The sequence below is a fragment of the Scomber japonicus genome, chromosome 11 (genome assembly GCF_027409825.1).
Source record: "Scomber japonicus isolate fScoJap1 chromosome 11, fScoJap1.pri, whole genome shotgun sequence".
In the NCBI taxonomy this organism is placed as follows: domain Eukaryota; kingdom Metazoa; phylum Chordata; class Actinopteri; order Scombriformes; family Scombridae; genus Scomber; species Scomber japonicus.
In genome coordinates this window covers 6,729,115-6,750,282 of record NC_070588.1, presented here as the reverse complement: position 1 = coordinate 6,750,282, position 21,168 = coordinate 6,729,115, and positions in this window count along the sequence as shown.

The following is a 21,168-nucleotide window of genomic DNA, read 5'->3' as shown; positions in this document are numbered from 1 at the left end:
AGTTCCTCCATTGTTATTTCTTCTTCGTGTCTCACTAGAGCTACGTATCGAGTAGTGACAGCAACACTGCCCCCCCATGGTTTCCGGTGGTACTGCTCCGTTTGGTCCGTATCTGTAAGCTGTATGGAAATGTGCTGAAATACGGATGAAATGAACGCAGAGCACGGACAGAAGAATCCGTCCATATCCGTATTTAACCTTGAGCATAAATGGGCCTTAAGGCAGAGGCCCCAGCCATCATGGACACTGCAGTGGCTCCGACCATCGTCACTGATGCATCCGGACCATCACCCTGAGTCAGGTCAGTAGAATGCTCAGCTGGACACTTGGCGATTGATCTCGACAGTGATGGCAAGAAATCTTCCCTTACATCAGCCTGTAGCTGCATTGCGTGCTTCATATGAAGCAGATCTCAGTGTGCAACTGCTCTATTCTCTCAAGTAGGCTCAAGACATCCATGTTGGCAAATGTCAATGGCAGCAGTTCATCCAAATAATGAGAGTCAAATCTGGAAATGTTCTCCCCACACTCATTCATTACTTTAAGCCAACTCTGGATGTTGTTGACATCTTTCTGTGGCTTTTTATGGGAAATGCACTGCTATGGAGTAGGGCAAAGTTCAAACCATACTCTGTCTTAATTTAACAGCGAGGAAGTTAAGCAACTCATCCTCCACAATAACTCTGCCATCAACAGTCTTGTAGATCTCCGGTTTTATTTGAGGCCGACTACAAACAGGAGCTGCAGAGTCTCAACATGCAATGTCTGCCATCTTTTTTCATAAGTACTGTGTCTGTGTACATGTGGTTGAAAGAAATGGGACATTATAGTCTGATTGGTCCAAACAACTTCAATCCACTTGAGACACATTTTAAGATATATAAAATATTTTAATAATAATTTGTGTCTACTATGTTTTTCCAAACAAAAGTTCAGTGCTGTTTGAGTTCAGTTGCCTAGTGAAAAAAAATTACATCTACCCCTTCTCACTTATTAAAAAAACAATCAGAAGCTGTGCAAAGTCCTTACTCAGTGTATGTGAATTATCACATTTACGTTTTTATAGGTATACGTCTTAAACCTAAATTTATTAGAAAGCAGAGATGAAGTGATTATATTGTAAGTAATTTTCAATTCAAATTAGGGTGTACCTGTGTGACAAGTTTTCACACATTTTGTAATTAAACTATCAAGACATTCATCTCGGCAGTGATGTGCAGATTGATAACAAAGTTCACTTAAAAGGTAGAACATACAGAATGAGAGAGATGGAAGAGATTATTATTGGGTGTGGGATATTCAGCCCTAGGGTTAACAGATCATCAAGCACTTCTAGGAATACATAATGAAACTCACCTCTCTTGAAACTCTACTTCCTACAATGCTAGAGGGCAGACCAACATTTAGTACAACGTTTAATATCTGCAGCTGCTGCAATTACAATGAAATCTAAATCTAATTATCTTTATAGCTTTTACAAAGAAGGGCTTTCATTTCGATAATTAAAATGTATTATTTGAATTAATTGTAGCTGACGTTTCCTTTAGAAGTTTACAGCATTTTCAACCTGTTGCCTCCATTAAATTAGGCTCAAATAATACTCCAATGATTAAAAGGTAATAGTGCTGACGTTGAGCTTTTCTGTGTTTACATCCAAATCCAGTGAACCGTGCACAGCCCCTCTTTGTGCGTACATGTTGATACATATATGAAAAGCTGAAACAAGTAGTTGGCTCATTGAATAGCTGAGTGACAGCAAATAAATCTGCAACAATTTTGAAAATTTACAATCAGTCATTTAATGAAGAAAAAAGGTTGACTGAGTATCTGCTGCTGTCTAACAAAACATGAAATTTGATTCATGACCTTTTGACTCTTTTATGGCATACACATAAAGTATACTGTATAAATATTTATGTGATCTATTATACATTTAGGTTTTATGTGACATACACTTAGAAATTTAGTTGATTGTTATGTTTTCTATTTCGGAGTAAGCTACACATTAGTCAGCATACATTAGTCAAGTTGAACCAGGCTATTGGCAACTATAGTTAAATCCACCACATAGCCCAACTTAACTACTATTTCTCGTAAGGTCCTCCTCAGATCTACCAAGGAGATCATTGTGACATTGTTTTGTTAAATTTTAATATTTTCAAATACAGGTTTTAAGCATCATTTGCACTCAGGACAGAACTAAGAATAAATTTGGGCAGAGTCTACAGAAAGTCTTGGATGGAAGAATGGAGGTACACTGGAAGGAATGTTCTCCGTGCACATGTTTCTGCCTATAGTGGAGAGGTAAAATGGGAGAAAGGAATGAATGCTAACATCAGCCCACGAACCATGGCCCCTGACTCTCAATGCTTCATTGCGATAGCGTGCACAAGGAATTTATGCATAAACGAGTTAGAGACAGGGTGGGTCGGGTAGAACATGAATAAATTGACAGACAGACAGACATATGACCTGCGAGGGGTGGTGGAACCGTTTGTACAGCCTCGCCTTTTATTGGTTTCAGTTTAAGCACAATCTCTGAATCTACACACTGGTCTCATTTAGCCCAACTCATGCTAGGTGTGGCACAGTGGCAGGCGAAAGGAAACCAAAACCAAATGGGCCCCGGGCTTGGCCCCTTAGCTGAAGCCGCCGTTGGTCCCTCCAGGAGCTGGCTGCTGTCTAGTGGCTGCCCAGGAAGAAAGGAGTGTAAATCAGGCTACACAGGCGTGGTCCGCCGCACAGCTCACCACTGCACAGCCAGCCACATTGTAGATTGGCAGAGGGACAGTCAGCAGACACAAGCCCGCTATCCTAATGTGCAGTGAGGGGTTCACAGGAGGTGGGAGAGGCCAGCTATGTGTGTTACTGTTTCTGAGGGCATTTGCTCTTAACGAAGAAAGACAACTCTGGCAAAACAGATCAAGTAAGAGGAGGACATAGAGAGGAAGGGGTAGCAGCAGCACAAGGGCACAGCGAGTGCACTGTGCCAGTATCATTGGTGGTTTGGAGGACTAAGAAAACAAGCGCCATGACCAAACTTCATGAGGCGAGCAGTGAACATGCAGTCTGGGAGGAGGAGGCAGCGGGGGGGGGGGGGGGGGGGGGGAGGAGAGGAGGCGACTGAGTGCCCTGCCAGCCCTGAGATTTAAACCAGAGCTCTTGAGTTTGTTGACTTTCTCGTAAGACGGCAACAGCCATGCCAACTCCATTTTAATTCACATGGCTACTTTGCATGAGAGACAGTGAAAGCGAACCTTTTAGTACTTTGTAAATGAGCCATTTGTTTTAATTTAACAGTTAGAGTGCGTTTGTGGTAACATATGTTTATGCTCTTAAATGTGTCAATATGTTTGTCTGCATAGAAATTAAAACATGTTTCTCTATGAGTAATATAGAATAAATACAGCCCCAGAAACATTATACAATGCCTTCTTGTTCTCCTGTAATGTATAGTAGGTTTGACAGACATGTACCATATGTAGTTGATAGTCGTATAGGTTTTCCCAAGTGGCTGATATTGCTACTAAATTTAATTAAAATGATCTATTTACCTTTTTAAAAGGCCCTGTGTGGATTGAGGGAAGATAACCAGTAGAAACATGTTGGATGTTGCCTACAGTATAAACACATAGAACCAGAGTGATAGGGATGTGCACCAGAGACAATAAACATGCAGTGCACATATTAGAGCTTACAAATGCAACCAAAGCATGTCTGCGTTTTGACCAACAGTTTTACAGAAGATAAACTTGGCATTCATACAGGTTCACAATGTTTAATGGCGACTCATTGACAGATTTAGTGCAGGTTGAGCTCTCCTAAAAAAAAAAAAAAGTGTTTTTTTTAGCATTGTTTTATCAATAAATTGTAACTGTAGTATATACACTCCAAAGGTGAGCAATTCATCTCTTTCTCTACTCGTATTACTATAACATACTCCTCCATGCTTAGTAGAGCTTGTATTCCTGGATAAAAGCATCTTTCTCTTTGCTACTGAAAGAGGAAACTGTCACATTGAACTTCACAGCAACTGGCAGTGCTCCAGGTGAACTTTTTCTTTTTTTTTTTTTTTGGTTTAGAAGGATACATTTTGGTGTTGGGTGTCAAGTGCACTGTGGTAGTCAGTTTGTCCTCGTTTAAGTGTTTATGGTTACAGGTTGTGCAGGCAGGGGGAAAAAATCAAGTTGAAATGAACACGTGATTTCAGATTTGTTAATGTGATAGCTGCACTGTAAGACAGCTGCGTGTTTCAGTCAGGAAAATTCAGTTCATCCAAGATTTTTTCGTCAATGGTGTGGATGGTTTGGTATTATTATTATTATCTGTTTTACCACAGATTGCCAGTAAGGGTACTTTGAGTCATGGTGTGAATTTTCAATTTAAGCAGATGATTACATTTTTCTTCCCCACATTCAACAGTATTTTGAATTTTGAATAAAAGTAACAGCTGGACTGTGCAGTTCAGTGCAGCTGTTTGCTGAATGTAAATTCTTACACTTCAATTTTTCCAACTTAAAAAAAAAGGAAAAGTTTAAAAGTGTAAAAAATGAAATGTGGGTGGATGTTATACTCAGTTCTGGCTAATCTGGCTAAAACTGGCTGATTATTGGAGGTGGCACCAAGTTTCATTTTATCGCTTCCTGCAAGCAAGAATTCAATATCCTCCCCACAAAAACATTAGAAATTGGCTTGAGAAGAAGCTGCAAAGTCAACCACTGTATTTCCAGTAGGCATACCCAAACACACAGATGCCTTAAAATGGAAAGCAGCAGTTGCACTAAAGCTGGAATGCTTACAAATGTATCCCTGTGACCACAAATCACTGGTGTATATACAAAGGCCACAACCAGACCCACACACAGCAGTGGGATGTCACATGGGAGCATCATATGTCTCTGATGCAAGAAGCCAAAGACAACTGGATGACATCAGTGGGGTCTACCACAAGGCACCATGATTTGGCAAGTTCAGTTTCGTGAAAATTCTGATTCATTGTTGGCTGCTTAGTCCGTGTTGATTGGAAATAAGGTCAACGTGTGGATGAAGGGAGATATGTAATTGGTTCAACAGTGAAGAAAAGACAAAAGGACAATGAGAAACATGGTCTATTTTTAAAACAGATTACAGTAGAAGAGATCTGAAGTCGGTGCGTGGGAATCCAAACATCTACCAGTTAGCACAAGATAACACAAGATAAGGAATATAAAAATAAATATAAGCGGCATGTTGGCACCGTATGCATGTCCATGCACAGTTTGCTCTTATACCTATAAACACAACTTTTAAACATTCTAGTTATTGTGATCAGATTTCAATATGGAAATATACTAGGCAGGGCTGACTTCTCAAAAACTATGGCATGTCTCAGGTCATGGGAAACAGCTTCAGATGTGGTCTGGCCAACCTAATCACATTTTTGATCACAATGCGCTCTGCCTGCATTTAAACCCTGCATCAACATGACTTTCCTTATCCAGAGATGCCAATCATATGTTAATTCCAGGTGTAATGTGGTGTTTATCACAGAAGTATGTGATGATGTATATAGTGGGTTTGTGATTAATGTAGACTGAGAACATTTAATTAAATAAACCAGGTTAAAGATACGCATGCAGTGTTTAATAATAAGATCACTTCTTTTGAAAAACACAATAAGATCATGAAATCTTCCTCACTCTCTGTGTATGTTTTAATTTATTCTACCACATGTGAAATGGGGGGAATGGATGATTCACTGAAATATTTTAAGCATTAGCATTAAAGCAACACTTGCTATGTTTCTGTAACCATGCAAAACATCTGTGTGAAAACTGCAATCATTTAGATAATAAAAGTTATTAGAAACTTACCAAAGAGCTGTTGGTGTGCCTCAACATTTTACACAGACAAACAATATTATAATCTAATCAAATTCTCATTATGATGTGGGTCTATTTTTGATTTCTGTGCCAAAAGGTTAACACCCTGTCACAGCTTCCGCCAAGAACTTAATTAGTTTCTCCTTTTCTGCCAAATACCACCAAAGGGGGCTTAAGCAGACCCAATTTCAGTCGCCTTCCATTAACATTATTTTTTTTCCTAAACTTATCAAAAACTGAGGACTTTCTACTTTAATTACCGTCTGTGTCTTTACTCTTTACAACCATTAATAACTCACAATTTAAAACTTAGAGATATTTCAAAAATGTTTGTTTTAAGTTAAGGTACAATACAAACTTATAGTAAAGCATATATGTAGTTTTATTAATGGTTCATCCAAGTTTTCCCTTAGTCCGATGAAGACATATCAACGTCTTTGACTCATGGCTTTGGTTAAGTGTTTACTCCACTTACGAGCAAGAATGACAAATTTAATGGACATCAGCACTGACATTATTTGAGTCATTCAGGAAACACGCTGAGAGATTATCACCTTGATCTCTACGTTGAGATGGGCTCTCTGAGACCATCTCTTCCTCAAACCCAGACACGGTCTACTGGCAGGCCACAGCTTGTTAAGCAGAGCTTTGGACTGTCCTCAGATGCGGACTGTAAGACTCCTGCAGAGGACCATCTCATTGAGCCAACTTTCTGTCAGCAGCTCTAAAGTTACACTGCCTGTCGTTGGCCTTTCCTCGGCTTTACCTTAAAACCTGTAGAGAAAGGGTGAGAAGGGGGGGGCTTGTATAGACTTCCCTGCCTGGTGATTTTTGGAGGACAATACATGCATGTTCTCATGTGTTTTTCATTCCTATGTTTTTATGGAAAGGTACTTGACTAGGGGGTACGTGTCTGTCCACATATTTCAAGTCAGACAACTATAGGAGACTAAAGCTGCAGCTGAAGAATATTCGGTGTCTGCCACATTTCTATAGAGACATTTCTGTGGACTTTCTGAAGAAGCATGTGTGCGATAACAGAGAGAACAGTTTAGTAGATAAGGCTTGTGTAAATATTGTCTGAGTATATTTAGATTGTAATATTGAATGAAGGTACCAGCATACAGCAAGCTTCAGTGTTAGTGTAAGGCTGATGGAAAGCAAGCATGAAAGCCCTATACACAGCCTTTATGGTTTAAAGACTTTGTTTTGTGTCAGTGGCATGATTGTTCAAAGTCTCTCTGCTTGCCAAAACATGTATCACACTTGTTGTAATGGACACATGAAACGTCTTTCTTCCCTAAAAATGTTACACGTGCTCTTTCTTGCATGTACATGATGAAGTCAAACTCATGACCTACTTTTTTAGAAGAGCTAATGAAGGCATCACAACTGTCTGTACAAGTCTGTGTAGTGTAGAGCCATTTAGTCCATGTTCAAATTCTACATACAACACGAGTGAAATGTCTTTATATTATAATGTTTGTTGAATTATTTTATGCATTTGGTGCATTTGCGTTAGCCTGGTGAGCAGCAGTTAGTAATGGATGAAGTAGGGCAAAAAACCTTTGTCGTAAAATCAGCAGTGATTCGGGGAAAGCTGTTGCATTGTTGTGGAAATATGACCTTGTTGTGACAACACAAAAAAACTTCCAACCTTCCTCCACAACAAAGAATGAAGTTCTGGGTCCCATTCGTCGTACATGGATAACCGAGTTATCCAGATTAGAATGTTGACAATTTGAGTCTGGATTTTTTCGCTCTTTGAAGCGGTCTTAAAATTAATCTGTAACTGTTGTCATAGGAACAAGTCCTTAAGCCCAAACCTGCTATAGTTCAGCATTATTGACTGTTAGCTGTGTCATGACTGGGACGCTTTAGGATGAACCATATGCATGAACTCATTTTCAGATATAAATGTCTCTTTTTCTCAGATTTATAACAAAATATTATTGATTGAATAATTATGATTTTAGATAGAAACATGCAGGTCATTGTCAGTTTGTATTACTGATTATGATTAATTGGTGTAATTATCACAATTAAATTATTATAGTGATGATTTACTCATACAAGATAAAATAAAAGTTTGTGCATTAAAAAGGAATTTAACCTTTGTGTCGTCCTCCCGGGTCAAATTGACCTCGTCTGTTTTGACTGTTCCTTCTTTCCTCCCTACCTTCCTTCCTTCCTTCCATCCTTCTATCCTCCTTTCCTTCCATCCTTCTTCCTCCCTTCCATTCTTCCTTCCTTCCTTGACTCGAGGACAACAGGAGGGTTAAATTTAGCATGAGAACATAAACCTACCTGAAAGATTTTGACTGTTAAAGGACCAGTGGAGCCAAGACATGACATTTAATTTGACATTTAAACACTAAAACTTGTGAAAGTATTGATTGCAGAGCTCACTTTACTGGAAGTTGTTAGTTGTTCTTCTACAGTACTTCCTTTAAGTTTTTTTATAAAAGGTTTCATTGTCTGTGATGAAAGAGTGGAAACATTGTGGAGAACAAATGCAGGATCACACATACAATCAGACTTATGTCCATGAATCTATTACCTAAGTGCAGGCTAGCAAGGTTCCCAACACACCTCATTTAACTAACCCTACCTCATTTAACAGCAATCACAGCACTCACAGCCAGTCATATGAATGTTGATCATAGTCTCAACCAGCCTGTTCTCACTGACAACTCATCAAATACCACTGCTTTGTCACACCCCTCTGCATCCCTCTGTTTTTAACGTACTGGGTACCCCTTAGTACCATTTTCCAACATGCAGGGTAATCCAATAGACTTCTATTGAACTCCTACAGTGTCTGAAATAGACTGCTGACATCTATATAAGGTTCAATTTCCAATTCAACTTAATTTATATTGTGCCAAATGACATAAGAAGTCATTAAAGGCACTTAAGGTGACAAATGTCATTATTCAGACCTGGCAAGTTGTGTGTGTGACTAGATAAATAGATAATAAAAAGTTGGATTCTGCTGCAAGACACCACTGTTCAGTTTCTGCTTTTAAACCATGTTTCAAGCGATTATTTTAATTCAAACCATGATCTTTCTCTAACCCTACCCAAGTGGTTTTTGTGCCTAAACCTAACCAGACCTTAACCACACCATTGTCACACCATAAAACATAATTATTTTTTAACTGTGATTCGTAATGGTTGGTGCAAGCACGAAAGTGTCTTGGTCTTGTCACAGGTTGGCTCCGTGTTCCCTTATTTTTTACTCTCCGTTCCACCAGAGACTCTCAGCCTTTTCTTCTTTTTTTATTTTAGGCTGGACTGAGTTGGAGTAACCTGTTTTGAGTTGTATCTTTAAAGACTTCTGGCATGATATAATTTAAGTTGCTTTTATTAATTACACTGTATTCATTGTGTTTTTGGTTTTTCTGTTTTTCCCTGTGTTTTTACTCCGGTGTTCCCAGCCTTAATTCCTCCCACACCTGTCCCGCATCAGTCTCGTTAGCCCTGCCTGCTCCCTGCGTCTTCACCAGCCAATCAGCTTCCAGCTTGCCCTTGGGTCTTACCACCTGTTCCTTGTTGTTTCATTAGCTCAGTTTGTATTTAAGTCCTGGTTTCCGTTCAGTCTTGTTGGATCCTTTGTGTTGCTCATCTCTGCATTCTGTTTCAGTTTTGCTTTCAACCTGTCAGCTTTGGTTTTTGTTTGCTCAAGCCTAAAAATAAAGATGTAATTGTTCAGCCCTGCTCTGCTCCACCTAACAAAAATATTCCTCCAAGTGAAAACTCACTAACCTCCATGATACTGCATGTAGAAAAATGCATTTCATAATAACATGGATGGGTTTACATTGGCATAAATAAAGAGCTAGGAATGAGAACAGGTTGCTTCAAATCTATTCATTCTGCCTTCACTGTTGGAGATAACTACATCCAGGATTAACAAATCAAACCTCAAACTGTCTGCAAAATACCTGGATAAAAATTAACAGGATTATTTTAGCCTTAATTAATCAACCCAGTTCTGGATTATAGCTGTTTGAGATTATACAACGCAATTTAATTGTTAATTTACACTGGATTTCCTTTAGTGTCCCTAATAGGCAGTTTAATATGTGGATAGCGATTTAAATGTACAGTTATATATTTCACAACCATACATATAACACATCATACCCATTGGATTTAGATCTCACTCACATCTCTGATTTCCATTTTCAGCCTGTATTTTAATTAAATTTGAGTTGGTATTCCCCATTTAAATATGTGAGATGTTAGCAAAGACTGAGATTGTTCTTGTTGCGAGTTATATGAAAGGAGTATGCCAAACGTTGGTCAATAACCTTCAAACCAATTCAGATTTGATTATATGGTTTAAAGTTTCACAGATAGGCTGTTGAACCAGACCACAGTGCAGTACAGCAGGTCTGAATAACTGATTTTAAAAACAGAAAAATAATCTGGCTCCAAAAAGAGGCTTTTTCTTTTTATTTATTTATTTTATTTTACGACTGTTGACAAGTTCAGCTGGGAAAGACGTTTGGAGTTCACCAACCGCATTAATCTGGCCGATACTCAGTAAAACATTTTTTTTCAGTTTGATTGCTTTGTGACATTCTTTGGACTTTGCAACGTTTTCGTCAAGAGAAATAGTTTCTTTTCTATTAGAGTAATTCTGATTCTTGTCAGTGTTATGGATGTGGGAGGAGGTCGTTCTCCACTCGAGCTTATTATCTCATAAGACAATAATGACCTGCTATGAAAATATGATAATAAATGCTTTTCCTCATCACATCATACGAACGTAATATGTTTGGGTTTCCAAAAGCGCAAAGGAACAACCATTATCAGTTATCCCCAATAAAATTTTGGCTCCAGCTGTGTGGTTGGATGATGATGATGATGAAATGGGGTGTGTGTTAGGGCGGTGCTGGTGACCAGCCCTCCATGGCTAGTTTACAATTTGATTCATATTTTCCAAAGTAAAGAAATATCAAATAGTTGAATTTCAGAGGTGACATCAGGGTTTTGTTTTAAAGAGAGCTGCATTTCTATGGGAATTATCGTATCGGTTCAAATCCCGTTAGTGCTCAGATCTTTGTGTCAAAATCTCCGTAAAGCAATTATTAGGAGACTGATATGGCGAACCTGCAGACTGTCTGCTTAGGTTTTTTTTCTTTTTAACCCAGTGTTTTCCATAATTATGACTCCTGTAATGGAAAATGTGCCTTAATTTCTAGAGAATTGCTTGTTCCGTTTCCTGTCTCTCCCTTGGTCCTTCCAGATTTGCCATACCGATACTATCCCAGGGTTCCTGTGTTGTTGCTTTTTGAAGTACAGTTATTAACAGTTAGAATTATGCTATCAATATTTCTATGTCCTTGAGCATACAAAATATGTTTTCAAGATTAAGTGGTATTTCCTTTTTCGAACAGTCAGCACTTTGTTTTCTTAGCAGTCTTTTTATGTGTTATTTCTGCTGGCTTCATTGTTGTGTTTGTCTGACCACTGCATGACCACAATGCAACAAAATCCCATTTGACCAGAACTGCCATACACAAATGTAATTATGGTCATTTGCATTTCGATCAGATCTCATCTCATGACCTCACTCAGATTACAAGTATGATTGCTGAATAAAGAAAAACGGGCTTTATGAGATCTTTCAAAGAATGAGGTTTTTGGAAATGGTGTCTAAACTTTTTTTTTTGAAATGTGACCAGTCTTAAAAACAGCCATGCATACTTGCGTAGCTTAGATACTGTTATTTGACATTTAATAGTCACTTCTGAAACTTTAATGTTGTGGTTACTGAACTACTGAACAATACTTAACGAGTTGGCTGCCATGACTCAACCTAACATTGACTACTTCAAGGCTAAACTTTAATAATACACAAAGATGAATCATGAATCTTTCACGCTATACTTCCTCCATATCAAAGGCAATGTGAAAATCTTGGGTGGCTGTGTAGGAACTACCGAAACACATTTTCGTCTATTGAAATGAAGCAGCTTCCTTAACGCATGTGCCCTGTGAAGATTTTACAATCGGGTACTAAAACGAAACTAGTTTTGGCTAATACAGTATGCCTGTTAGTAGTACATTCACCATTGCCTTCAACTGGTTCTTCAAACTCTTTAATTCTTTATGAGGCTCATTTAAACTGTCTAGATGGCTTTTCAGTTTGACTTTTGTGCTACATTGAGACATGCCACAGTACAGTACATGAAATGACAGTGTTTTACGTCAAGAATTTGTAGCCCCAATTGAATATTCAACATGGAGTGATAACACTATGAATAAATAATGACAGGATGACGTAAGTATTGCAAAAGGCAGAATTCTTCTGTCAACATTTTGGGAAGTACACTTATTGGCTTTCTTGCCTCGAGTCAGATGAGAAGGGTGACATCACTCTCATATAATATGTATGATAGATATGAGCCAGGAGCCTGTTTAGTTTTCCCCAAATTTTCAGTTTATGCTAAGCTAACAAAGCCTTGGATTGTCCAAAGGTGACATAATTCTCCTACTAGCTCCTCTAACACTTACCAATTAATACATAACCCGTTTATTTGAATTGTACCAAAACAGACATGTTGTGGTTTTCTGTTGTACAGTTCCAGGTTATTTCTTGGTGAAGTCTTCTGGAGTCTCCTCTCGCAACCTCACGGTGATGAATATAAGTTACTGCACCTGGCTAAGAAACTGACCACCCAATAATACCCTGTAAAACCACAACTTGTCATCTACTTAAGGGTTTTTGTACAGATTTAAACAAACAAGCAAAAGCAGTGGTGTTAATTTGAAAAAAGCTAAAGTTTGATTTCACACACAATTCTGACTTTATAGGCCTAAAAAGTCCTAACTGTTGAGAAGCACTTTGATATATTCTTGGAGTTGCTTGGTTGTTCAGAATTGGCCTAGACCTTTTTCCACTGTATGGGCACCATGGCCTCAATCAAAGACAATGATTCAAGGAGCAGCAGGGGCAGGGATAGAGGGCTCGGCCTGTGCTCACAGGCTGAGAGTTATAATGCTTAGTTTTCATTCCATGTTATACAGACTTCACTTTTTTTATACTTTCTATAGGCTTAGTGAGGCCAAGCCAGTAAGTTACCCCCTGCCATGACATTAACACAACATAAAGAAAGTGTGCTGGTCACATGAGAGCGGGGCCACCATTACAGACTTCTAACCCTGTTCTAACATACCCTGATTGACCTTACATAAGGGGCTGGCATCAACACTCCACTGCTCCCAACCACATCAACACAATTGTGTGGTGGGGGGGCAACCAAAAACATTGCTGCCGGACACATGCAAAGATGAAAGAGTCAGTTTGAACCCTGTGGTGCAAACACCAGCCACTGGAAAAAGTATTCATGCGAGTATTTTTTTCAATCATCAGTCTTGCGTGTTTTAAAAAGCCAGAAACACAAAACCACTACACAGTAGATCCGAATCTTGACTTCAGAGTAGCATTTTTCACTTTGTTGCCCAGTTTATTTCACAGTATTATCTGATGGCTGTGCTTTTCAGGGTAATTTTCAAACAGAACGCAGTCCTCTGTATTGATCTTCCGGTTTCAAGCATCATCCAAAACCTGTGGCTTGTCTAGGAATTAATGCATTTCAACCTCTGTAGTTCATTTGGTCTTTTCCTCTGCAGTTCCTTTCATATGCTCAGTGGGTCCTTGGACCTCACCCAGTACAGGAAGCTGAACTTCTTGTGTCCACCTTTCAAGTGTTTCCAGCCAACAGGGAAAGAACAGGACATACACACACCCTAAGACGCACATACAAAAGGACAGGCCGAGAAAGAGAGACAGAAAAAAGGAGAATGATAGTCATAGAGTGAAAACAGATTCCAAGGATAGATTTCATTGTGTCTGTTTGGTGGCTTGAATTTCTGACCTCTGCAGCTGTGAGTGCTGTTGCTTCTCTGCTGGTTTGGTGCTACATGGTCACAGCTAAGTCTTGAACATTGTCCTCAATGTTGTATCTTAATGCCAGATGTTTAGAAACTAGAATGTTTTGTCTATACCATGTGTTCATACAGTAGCTAAAGCCACCCTAAGGTTTCAGTTTTGTCGAAAGACAAGAACCATTTGTGCAATACTCTGCCAAGTGATATGCAAAGTGATATGCAATTTGAACACGTGAAAGGCTTGAATTATTGCAAGAATGAAAATAAAGAATGAGTCCATGATAAGTTAGTCTTACACTCTACACTAACATGGCACTCTGACACAAAAACAGGATCTTCTGAATTTATCTTTCTCTCCATTTTCTCTCCTTGCTCCTCTCAATTCCCTCATGCGCTCTCTACACACCACTCAATCACATTCCCTTCCCATTGCCTTTCGCCAGTGCTTCAGCTTAGTAATGACAATCCCAGATGTGGCTTAATAAATACTCTGTGGCCTGATGATTGAACCTCAGCTTCACTCAGAGAGATCCATGTTTCAAGGCACCAACAGATGAGCCTGCTCATTGTGAAACGGACAATGTTTTTACTCTTCAAGAATAGAGCGTGCGGGAGGCTTGGGGCAGGGGGGGCCGGGGGGTGGCGGGGCTGGGAGAGAACCATACTCTTTGCACGCCCAGTGAGTATGTTTCACATTAGGGACACATCATATTTCATGTCTTTTTATCAAGAGGATGGTCAGGAGTACAATTTGCGTGGAACTAGTAAGACCGCAAGCTAAAAATACATCATGTGCCATGATTCAAGCTCTAGTAATACGCCCATTGCATGCATTGAAATGATTTACTGGGGATCAATCAGCAGTATCAGCGGACCTAAAAATACATTGTATTTGCACGGTCATGCATTATATAAGCTTGATGCATGGCTTTCAACACTGGCAATGAGTGGCTGATCATCAATAAGGAAGGATGTATAAGGGGTCATTTCAACTGCAAGACAAAGGTTGCACAGAGACAGACATGTATGTTGTTGTGTGTGTATATCAGTATGACTTTATGACAGCCTTCATACAGTTTTTAAAGGCCCCATTTTTGCAGTGATTTTCCGTGGATGGAAAAATTAGCTCTTTCCTGCAATATTGCATGCAGCTGTCCTATTTGCAAGTGGGTCTGTACATGTGTAGGTGGGCTTCTCTCTCTCTGTTTCCTTCATGAATACTAAACATATGAGGTGATGTCTACATGCTAATCAGTTGTGTTATCCAGATCCGTTCATTTATCTGTTTTTGGCCTAATTTCAAAATACAAGCATTTAAAAATCTGTCCCTTTTCCATCTATCCATTTCCTTTTCCAGTTCCCTTCTAAATGGTTTTATTATGTATGTTTGTAGCATCAACCCTTGACCATGACCCACTGACTCTCAACACACCCTCCCACACAATGTAAATGCTTACCTGTGCTCAATCCACCAGAAACAGAACTCACAACAAAGCAAGAGAAGTTCTACAAAACACTTAAATCTGCAGCCTACCAAAGCCTAAATTGCATCACACCGCAGGTTTGTACTGCGTGTCACTCCACACACCAAAAGTGGTGACTACGGTAACCTTGGAAAAATATTTTCTTGCAATTATAAACACCATGATCATTTCCTGAGCACCGAAAAGTCACTAATAAAGTACAAGTGATCGACAGTGTGCAAGATTTTTTGGTCATTTCACAGTCACAGTTCATGATCCGACGCACCTGCCCACAAGATTTTCTGGAGTGAAAGAACTCCGTGTGTTACATCCAAAAGCAGAAATTTAGACTGCGCTAGTGCTGGCACACAGAAACTCCCCCTTTTCCCAGCTCTCCTTGTCCATCATCTCTAGCTCTTCTCCCTCTTGGCTGTGAAGTATCTGAGCACATCCATCTTTCTGTCTCCCTCCTGGCTGCCATCTCTTTAACACCTCTTTAACACTGCTTGTGACTTATTTCACCTCCAACTCTAGCCCAGTTTTTGAACACCACCCACTGCCTGGCCTGTTGTTGATGGCTTGTCTTCCATGTTTGCATCTATGACATGCAGGGTGGACTTCATTCTGCACTGATTTGTGTCATTTTTTAAATTAAAGTGATACCAGACCCAAGATCTATCTTTCTGATTAGGAAACATGTATCCCCTGTAGATTTATGTAACCTATGAGGATGATTGTAGAAGGTTTGCAGATATAAAAGTAGTATATGACTCAGTGAGAGATAGTGGAATATATTCAAGTATAGTCTAGTATTGTGTTTCTTGAGTATTAGTGTGTTGGGGTGAGTGTGTCCTTTCTTTTGATTTAAAAGGGATGTATCGTGCACATTTCCATGTCTGTTTTCTTTACAGCAATATCTTTGCATGATTTTAAAAACATTTTAAATTCCTTATTTATCTTATACTGGCCCTTTTATGCAGCCCCTCAGTCCAGCATCTGTCTGAAACAGGTCGTTTTAGCTCCGGTCTCTTTAAGGCCCCACGCCCAAGGAGCCAACTCAGTTCTGATTGGCTAGCTCCTGCAGGCTGCCCCTCGGCAGGCTACCTAAACAAACCATGAAACAAACAGTAGTAGTAGAATTTCATCACCTCTTTTCACGCTTCACTCAAAATGTCAACTTCTCAAGTACATCCCTACATGTTCGAGCCCAAATTCAATCTGAAATGAGTGGACAACACAAAAGCATGGGGAAAAAAACCTAGCAACAAGAAACGGGCAGCTGTTTGTGGGCATGTGTGACAAGTCAACACGTAGAAAAAAAACATCACAAACGAAGCATTCAGAGCAGACTGGAATCTGGCCTTTTGACTTTCAGGGATGTATTCATACATTAACCTCAAATGTGAGAATATGGCCATGTTTTACAGTGATATCTGACATCATGATAATATATTAATATTAGAAAACCAGAAAAAAGCATATGTCATCTTTAATGTTTACATTACGTTAAAGGGGACAAGATGGCACGTAATGGCATGTTGACATTATGTTTTCTTGTGTGCGTGTGACTTGTAGCCCACATCACAGACAAACCTCTGCTTAACAGAAGGTGTGTCTCTTATCAAATCAAATCAGACAATATTTATCCTCAGTCACCATAACATAACATGATAAAGAACCTAAATTTGTGTTTGACAGCAGCACACAGCATACCATGTGCATGAGGGCATGTTGACTTAAACTATGATCTCAAAGCTGAACGTGTGCAATCCCTAGAATTGCACAATGGGATCACAATTCAGAGAAGGTTCAATAGAGTGTTGGATGTAATAAATCAAACCATTGTTTGGTATCCCGCAGTTACATGAGAACCAACACATTAGATTTCTTGCAAGTGGTCAGTGCCCTTTCAGCTATTATTTCACACGTGCAGTGCTGTTCATCTTCAATGCCTCCAGGGTATATTTCCTCTTTGAGAAAGTACTTTTTTTTCTTTATTTGACATTTCTGATTAGGTAAAAAAGTGAAACTAAACAAGGAGAAATGATAAGTCATCTTTGCACAGCAACATCATTCCTTTAAGGGTGATTTCATTCGTTTATAAATCTGTCAGGAGTGGCAGCCATGCGTGCAGTTACAATAGTTTGCACTTAACATAAATAAAAAGGAGGCTTTGCGTGAAAGGTAGATTTTTTTTTTTCTTTTTTGTTAGGGGAGACTTTCAAGGTGGAGTTTAAATCTAGCATGATCTCATACTGTACCTGGCCTTGATTTTACAAACCTGGAGGCAGTTACATGTATGCATCTATCCGCCCCTGCATATACATTCGCATGGAGAGGCGTGCATGGCGGTGTATACATGCATCATGTTGTCCATGTGTTTGTTCAAACACAAGCTCTGACACCCTCTAAAGTAGATGTCAGTGTTTACACATGGGTGTGTTTGTCTACAGTGCATATACTAACGTGACTAAAGGAAAGAGGGGGGATTTTTTTTTTTTTTACTTTCCCATGGAAGTGCTGTGAGCTCTATGATGCCCTCAATTTGTTTGGTCGCTCCTGTCAAGCTAATGAGGTGAGTGAGTGAGGGCGGCCTGGTGGAAGCAGAGGTCAGCCAAGAGCCAGCTATGCCTGCCAGGCTGCTGTGCTGTGAGGCTGTAACCCACAGCCTGACTGCAACTCTGGTCACGGCACAGCCCTCTGGCAATGCTTGGCTCACACTGCGCCCATCTGCCACACAAAGGCAGATTTACACTCATGTATGTGTGGGCCACTTGTCCATGTAAAAAGTATGTATATTGGCACATACTGTATACACGCACACACACACACTCTGTTCACTGTTTGGAGAGGTTTCCTTCAAGCCCCCACAAGGCCACCATGAGGGTGGACTGCCCCCACCAGCTGCCAGTAGAGCACTCAGAATGGATGTTTTAGTGAATGCATCAATATGAGCAATTCTTTTAATTATGGGTGTTGTGCGGCTGATGCCGCTGTATTTCCTGGACACTGCTCCAGTTATTGGGTCATTCTCACAGACTGAAACCAAATCTGTTCACGATTTAAATTCCTGCAGGAGTGAAAATCTATTTTCCTTTTTTTTTGCTATGTATGTGGTGTACAGTATGTGTGTTACTCTGGTTTGTTTTCCAATGTTATTTAGTGGTCAATAGGCATACTTAGTAGTACAAATTGGGCCTATCCACTATTGTAGCCACATGTTGTGCTCAAATGCCGTGGAATATAAATGTCAACTTCAAGTCCATAGTGTGGATATCATGTCTTCCATGCATTTTTGTCCTTTATAGAAAACTATCTCTAAAACAGTTTATTAAAAGGAGTTATTTTTGAATGTTTACATACTGTCCTAATCTGTTATTGCCTATTTAGTAATTAACTGCTTGAAACTGTAGTTTAATATGAACTCCTGCAAGCCAGCAGTATTCAGTTGCCTCTCAATATAGAAAAAGCATCCAAACAACCATTACCCAGTTTATTTTATTTCCTAACATTGTTATTATTATCCTCCCGTGTTTTGGAGCAAACAGAGCCTCAAATTCCACGTGGCCCGACACTCAACGCCTCCGCAGCCTTCAGAGTTGCAGCTCTGAGCTGAAAATGAGTCGCCACACCTGCTGGATGTTGCAGCTGTGGCTGTGACACAGAAAGTCCACAGAAATGGAGAAAGGTTAAAGGTTGTCACCTCTCCATCTCCCCCACAACCCCCCTCCCCCCTTACCCTTAAACCCTCGGGGTAGTGTAGCAACACCAGTGTCGCACATGTACAAATCAACACACTCACATAGACACAGCTGAGGGTGATTTGACTCAGGGGTCAAGGTCAGGGAGCAGATGGGGCTTTTTGACCTTTGTGTGGACAACAGGGGCTTGATTAGCTCTCTGCTGGCTCAAACCTCTGAATGGAGTCAAACCAGTTGCAACTTTCTCCTAGTTATAAGTCAGTCCATCCAAGCTCTGTGACTTTCCATGCAGACAAAATGTTATCCACAAAAAAATGATTAGCTGGCCAAGGACTTTAAAGGCTCCCAAGTCCTTTTTTGATATTGCATGCCGTGTTTGAAAAGTAGATAATAGTTAAATTGATTCTGTAGTCATGGTGATTAGGAGAGAATGACTGTGCAGGATCAGACATTGGCAGAATCTGTTTGTGTGATCTACTGTAAAAAGCCATATACATTGCAGTCCACATTGATATTTAAGCACAGAAGCATTTTGTGTTGTCCACATTTACTTCCCATGCTCAAATTGCTTGATCGTCTTGTGATACACTGGTCACTGGTTTCACTTTGCTCTTACCTAAAGATTATATGGTACCTTTTTTACATATTTTTTCTTTATCCAGCTGCAGTAGAAGACAGCATACAGATGCCCTTAGTTTTTGTTTTGGGGCTGTCTCTTAGTTTTATGAAATGCCATTTGGGAAAAAACATCAGCCTACTGTTGGCTGCAATGTTAGCTTCAAACTTGACAGTTTGTGTCATATTTGGATGGTGCAGTACAGTATGTAACTGCTTAGCTCCAGAACTTCCTGGGTCATTCAATACTCCATGCTGAGGTTTTGTTTGAGGATTTCTTTTTTAAGAAAGAGTTTGAAGGGGAGGAGAAAAAGGAGAAGGAAGACATGGACATGGGGCTTGTTAACTTAATGAAACACGCAGAGGATCAGTTGGTTTTTTTTGTTGTTTTGTTTAGTTTTTTTTTTTTACTGTGGTGGGAGCCAGAAGCAGAGCCAACAAGTGGTTTGGGTTCATGTCAGGGTCTCCTCTCTCACAGCATAAGTGCAAACGTGACAATGACGCCAGCTTCCACTGTGAGTGGCAGACTGCTTCCTCATCTGGCTTATGATCGGAACTGTCATGAGAACAGGTGTCACGAGCAGCTTTGTGGACCTTATATTACAACATACGATGCAGTACTTCAATTTATGTAACAGAATAAATCTTTCTGTGTGAAATTTCTTCTCACCATCACTGTGTTCCTTTTTATGTAAGTTTGTTGCCTCTGCCAAGACTCAAATATTTATTATACTCAAAACTTTGAGCCCAGATGTCGGATCACTTTTGATTTGAACTTCCTCTTGAATGATGAGCGTCAATCTGAATTTATGAGAACTGATTGAAACTGAGACATTACTTTCACAATACGCATTACATAACCTTTTCCTTCAGTTGAATGTTTAGAGAGTGGTTTGTTTTGTTTTCTACTGACCTTTATCCAAATGTCATCTAAACTGATACAACCAAACTTGCAGATACATCTCACGTCATAAGCGTGAGATGTGACTAGAAGAGAGATCTGGACATTACTCACAGGCGGTGACAGACATAGACAGACACATGCATTGGCACGCAACATACGCGGGAAGTAGACAGCGAAAGAAGGAAGAACTCAATACCAGTGACTGTTTACAGTTGCCACAGTTTTGGCCCGCCCCTTCCACACAGACACACACATCCCCACACATCCCCACAGTCCCACCAGGCAAATGCATCTGCCAGCGAAGATCCGGCCTGAGTGAGTGAACACTTTCCCAGAGATATCAGTGACGTACATATGTGAGCAAACATACTCACAACTACGCACACACACACACCACACACACACACAAACCGATGTTGTGTCAGTCACCGTTGGTTTTCATTGTTTTCATTTCTCGCTGGATTGCCTGTTTATTTTAGCAATCTATCCTCAGGGAGCCATCGGTGGTCCAGTGAGCCACAGGATCCCAGAGAGCTTGAAGTGCTGCCCCTTCCTCTATAGCGTAAAGGTTTCAGGACATCCTAGACATAAATAAATGTATATTACACCATTATCTGAATGTGTCCTTAGGTTAGTGCAGGGGTTCTTAAATAGAGGTCTTAGAGATCAACCTAATGAATTCCCACTGAATCAAAAGGCCAGTGAGGGTGTGTTGCATA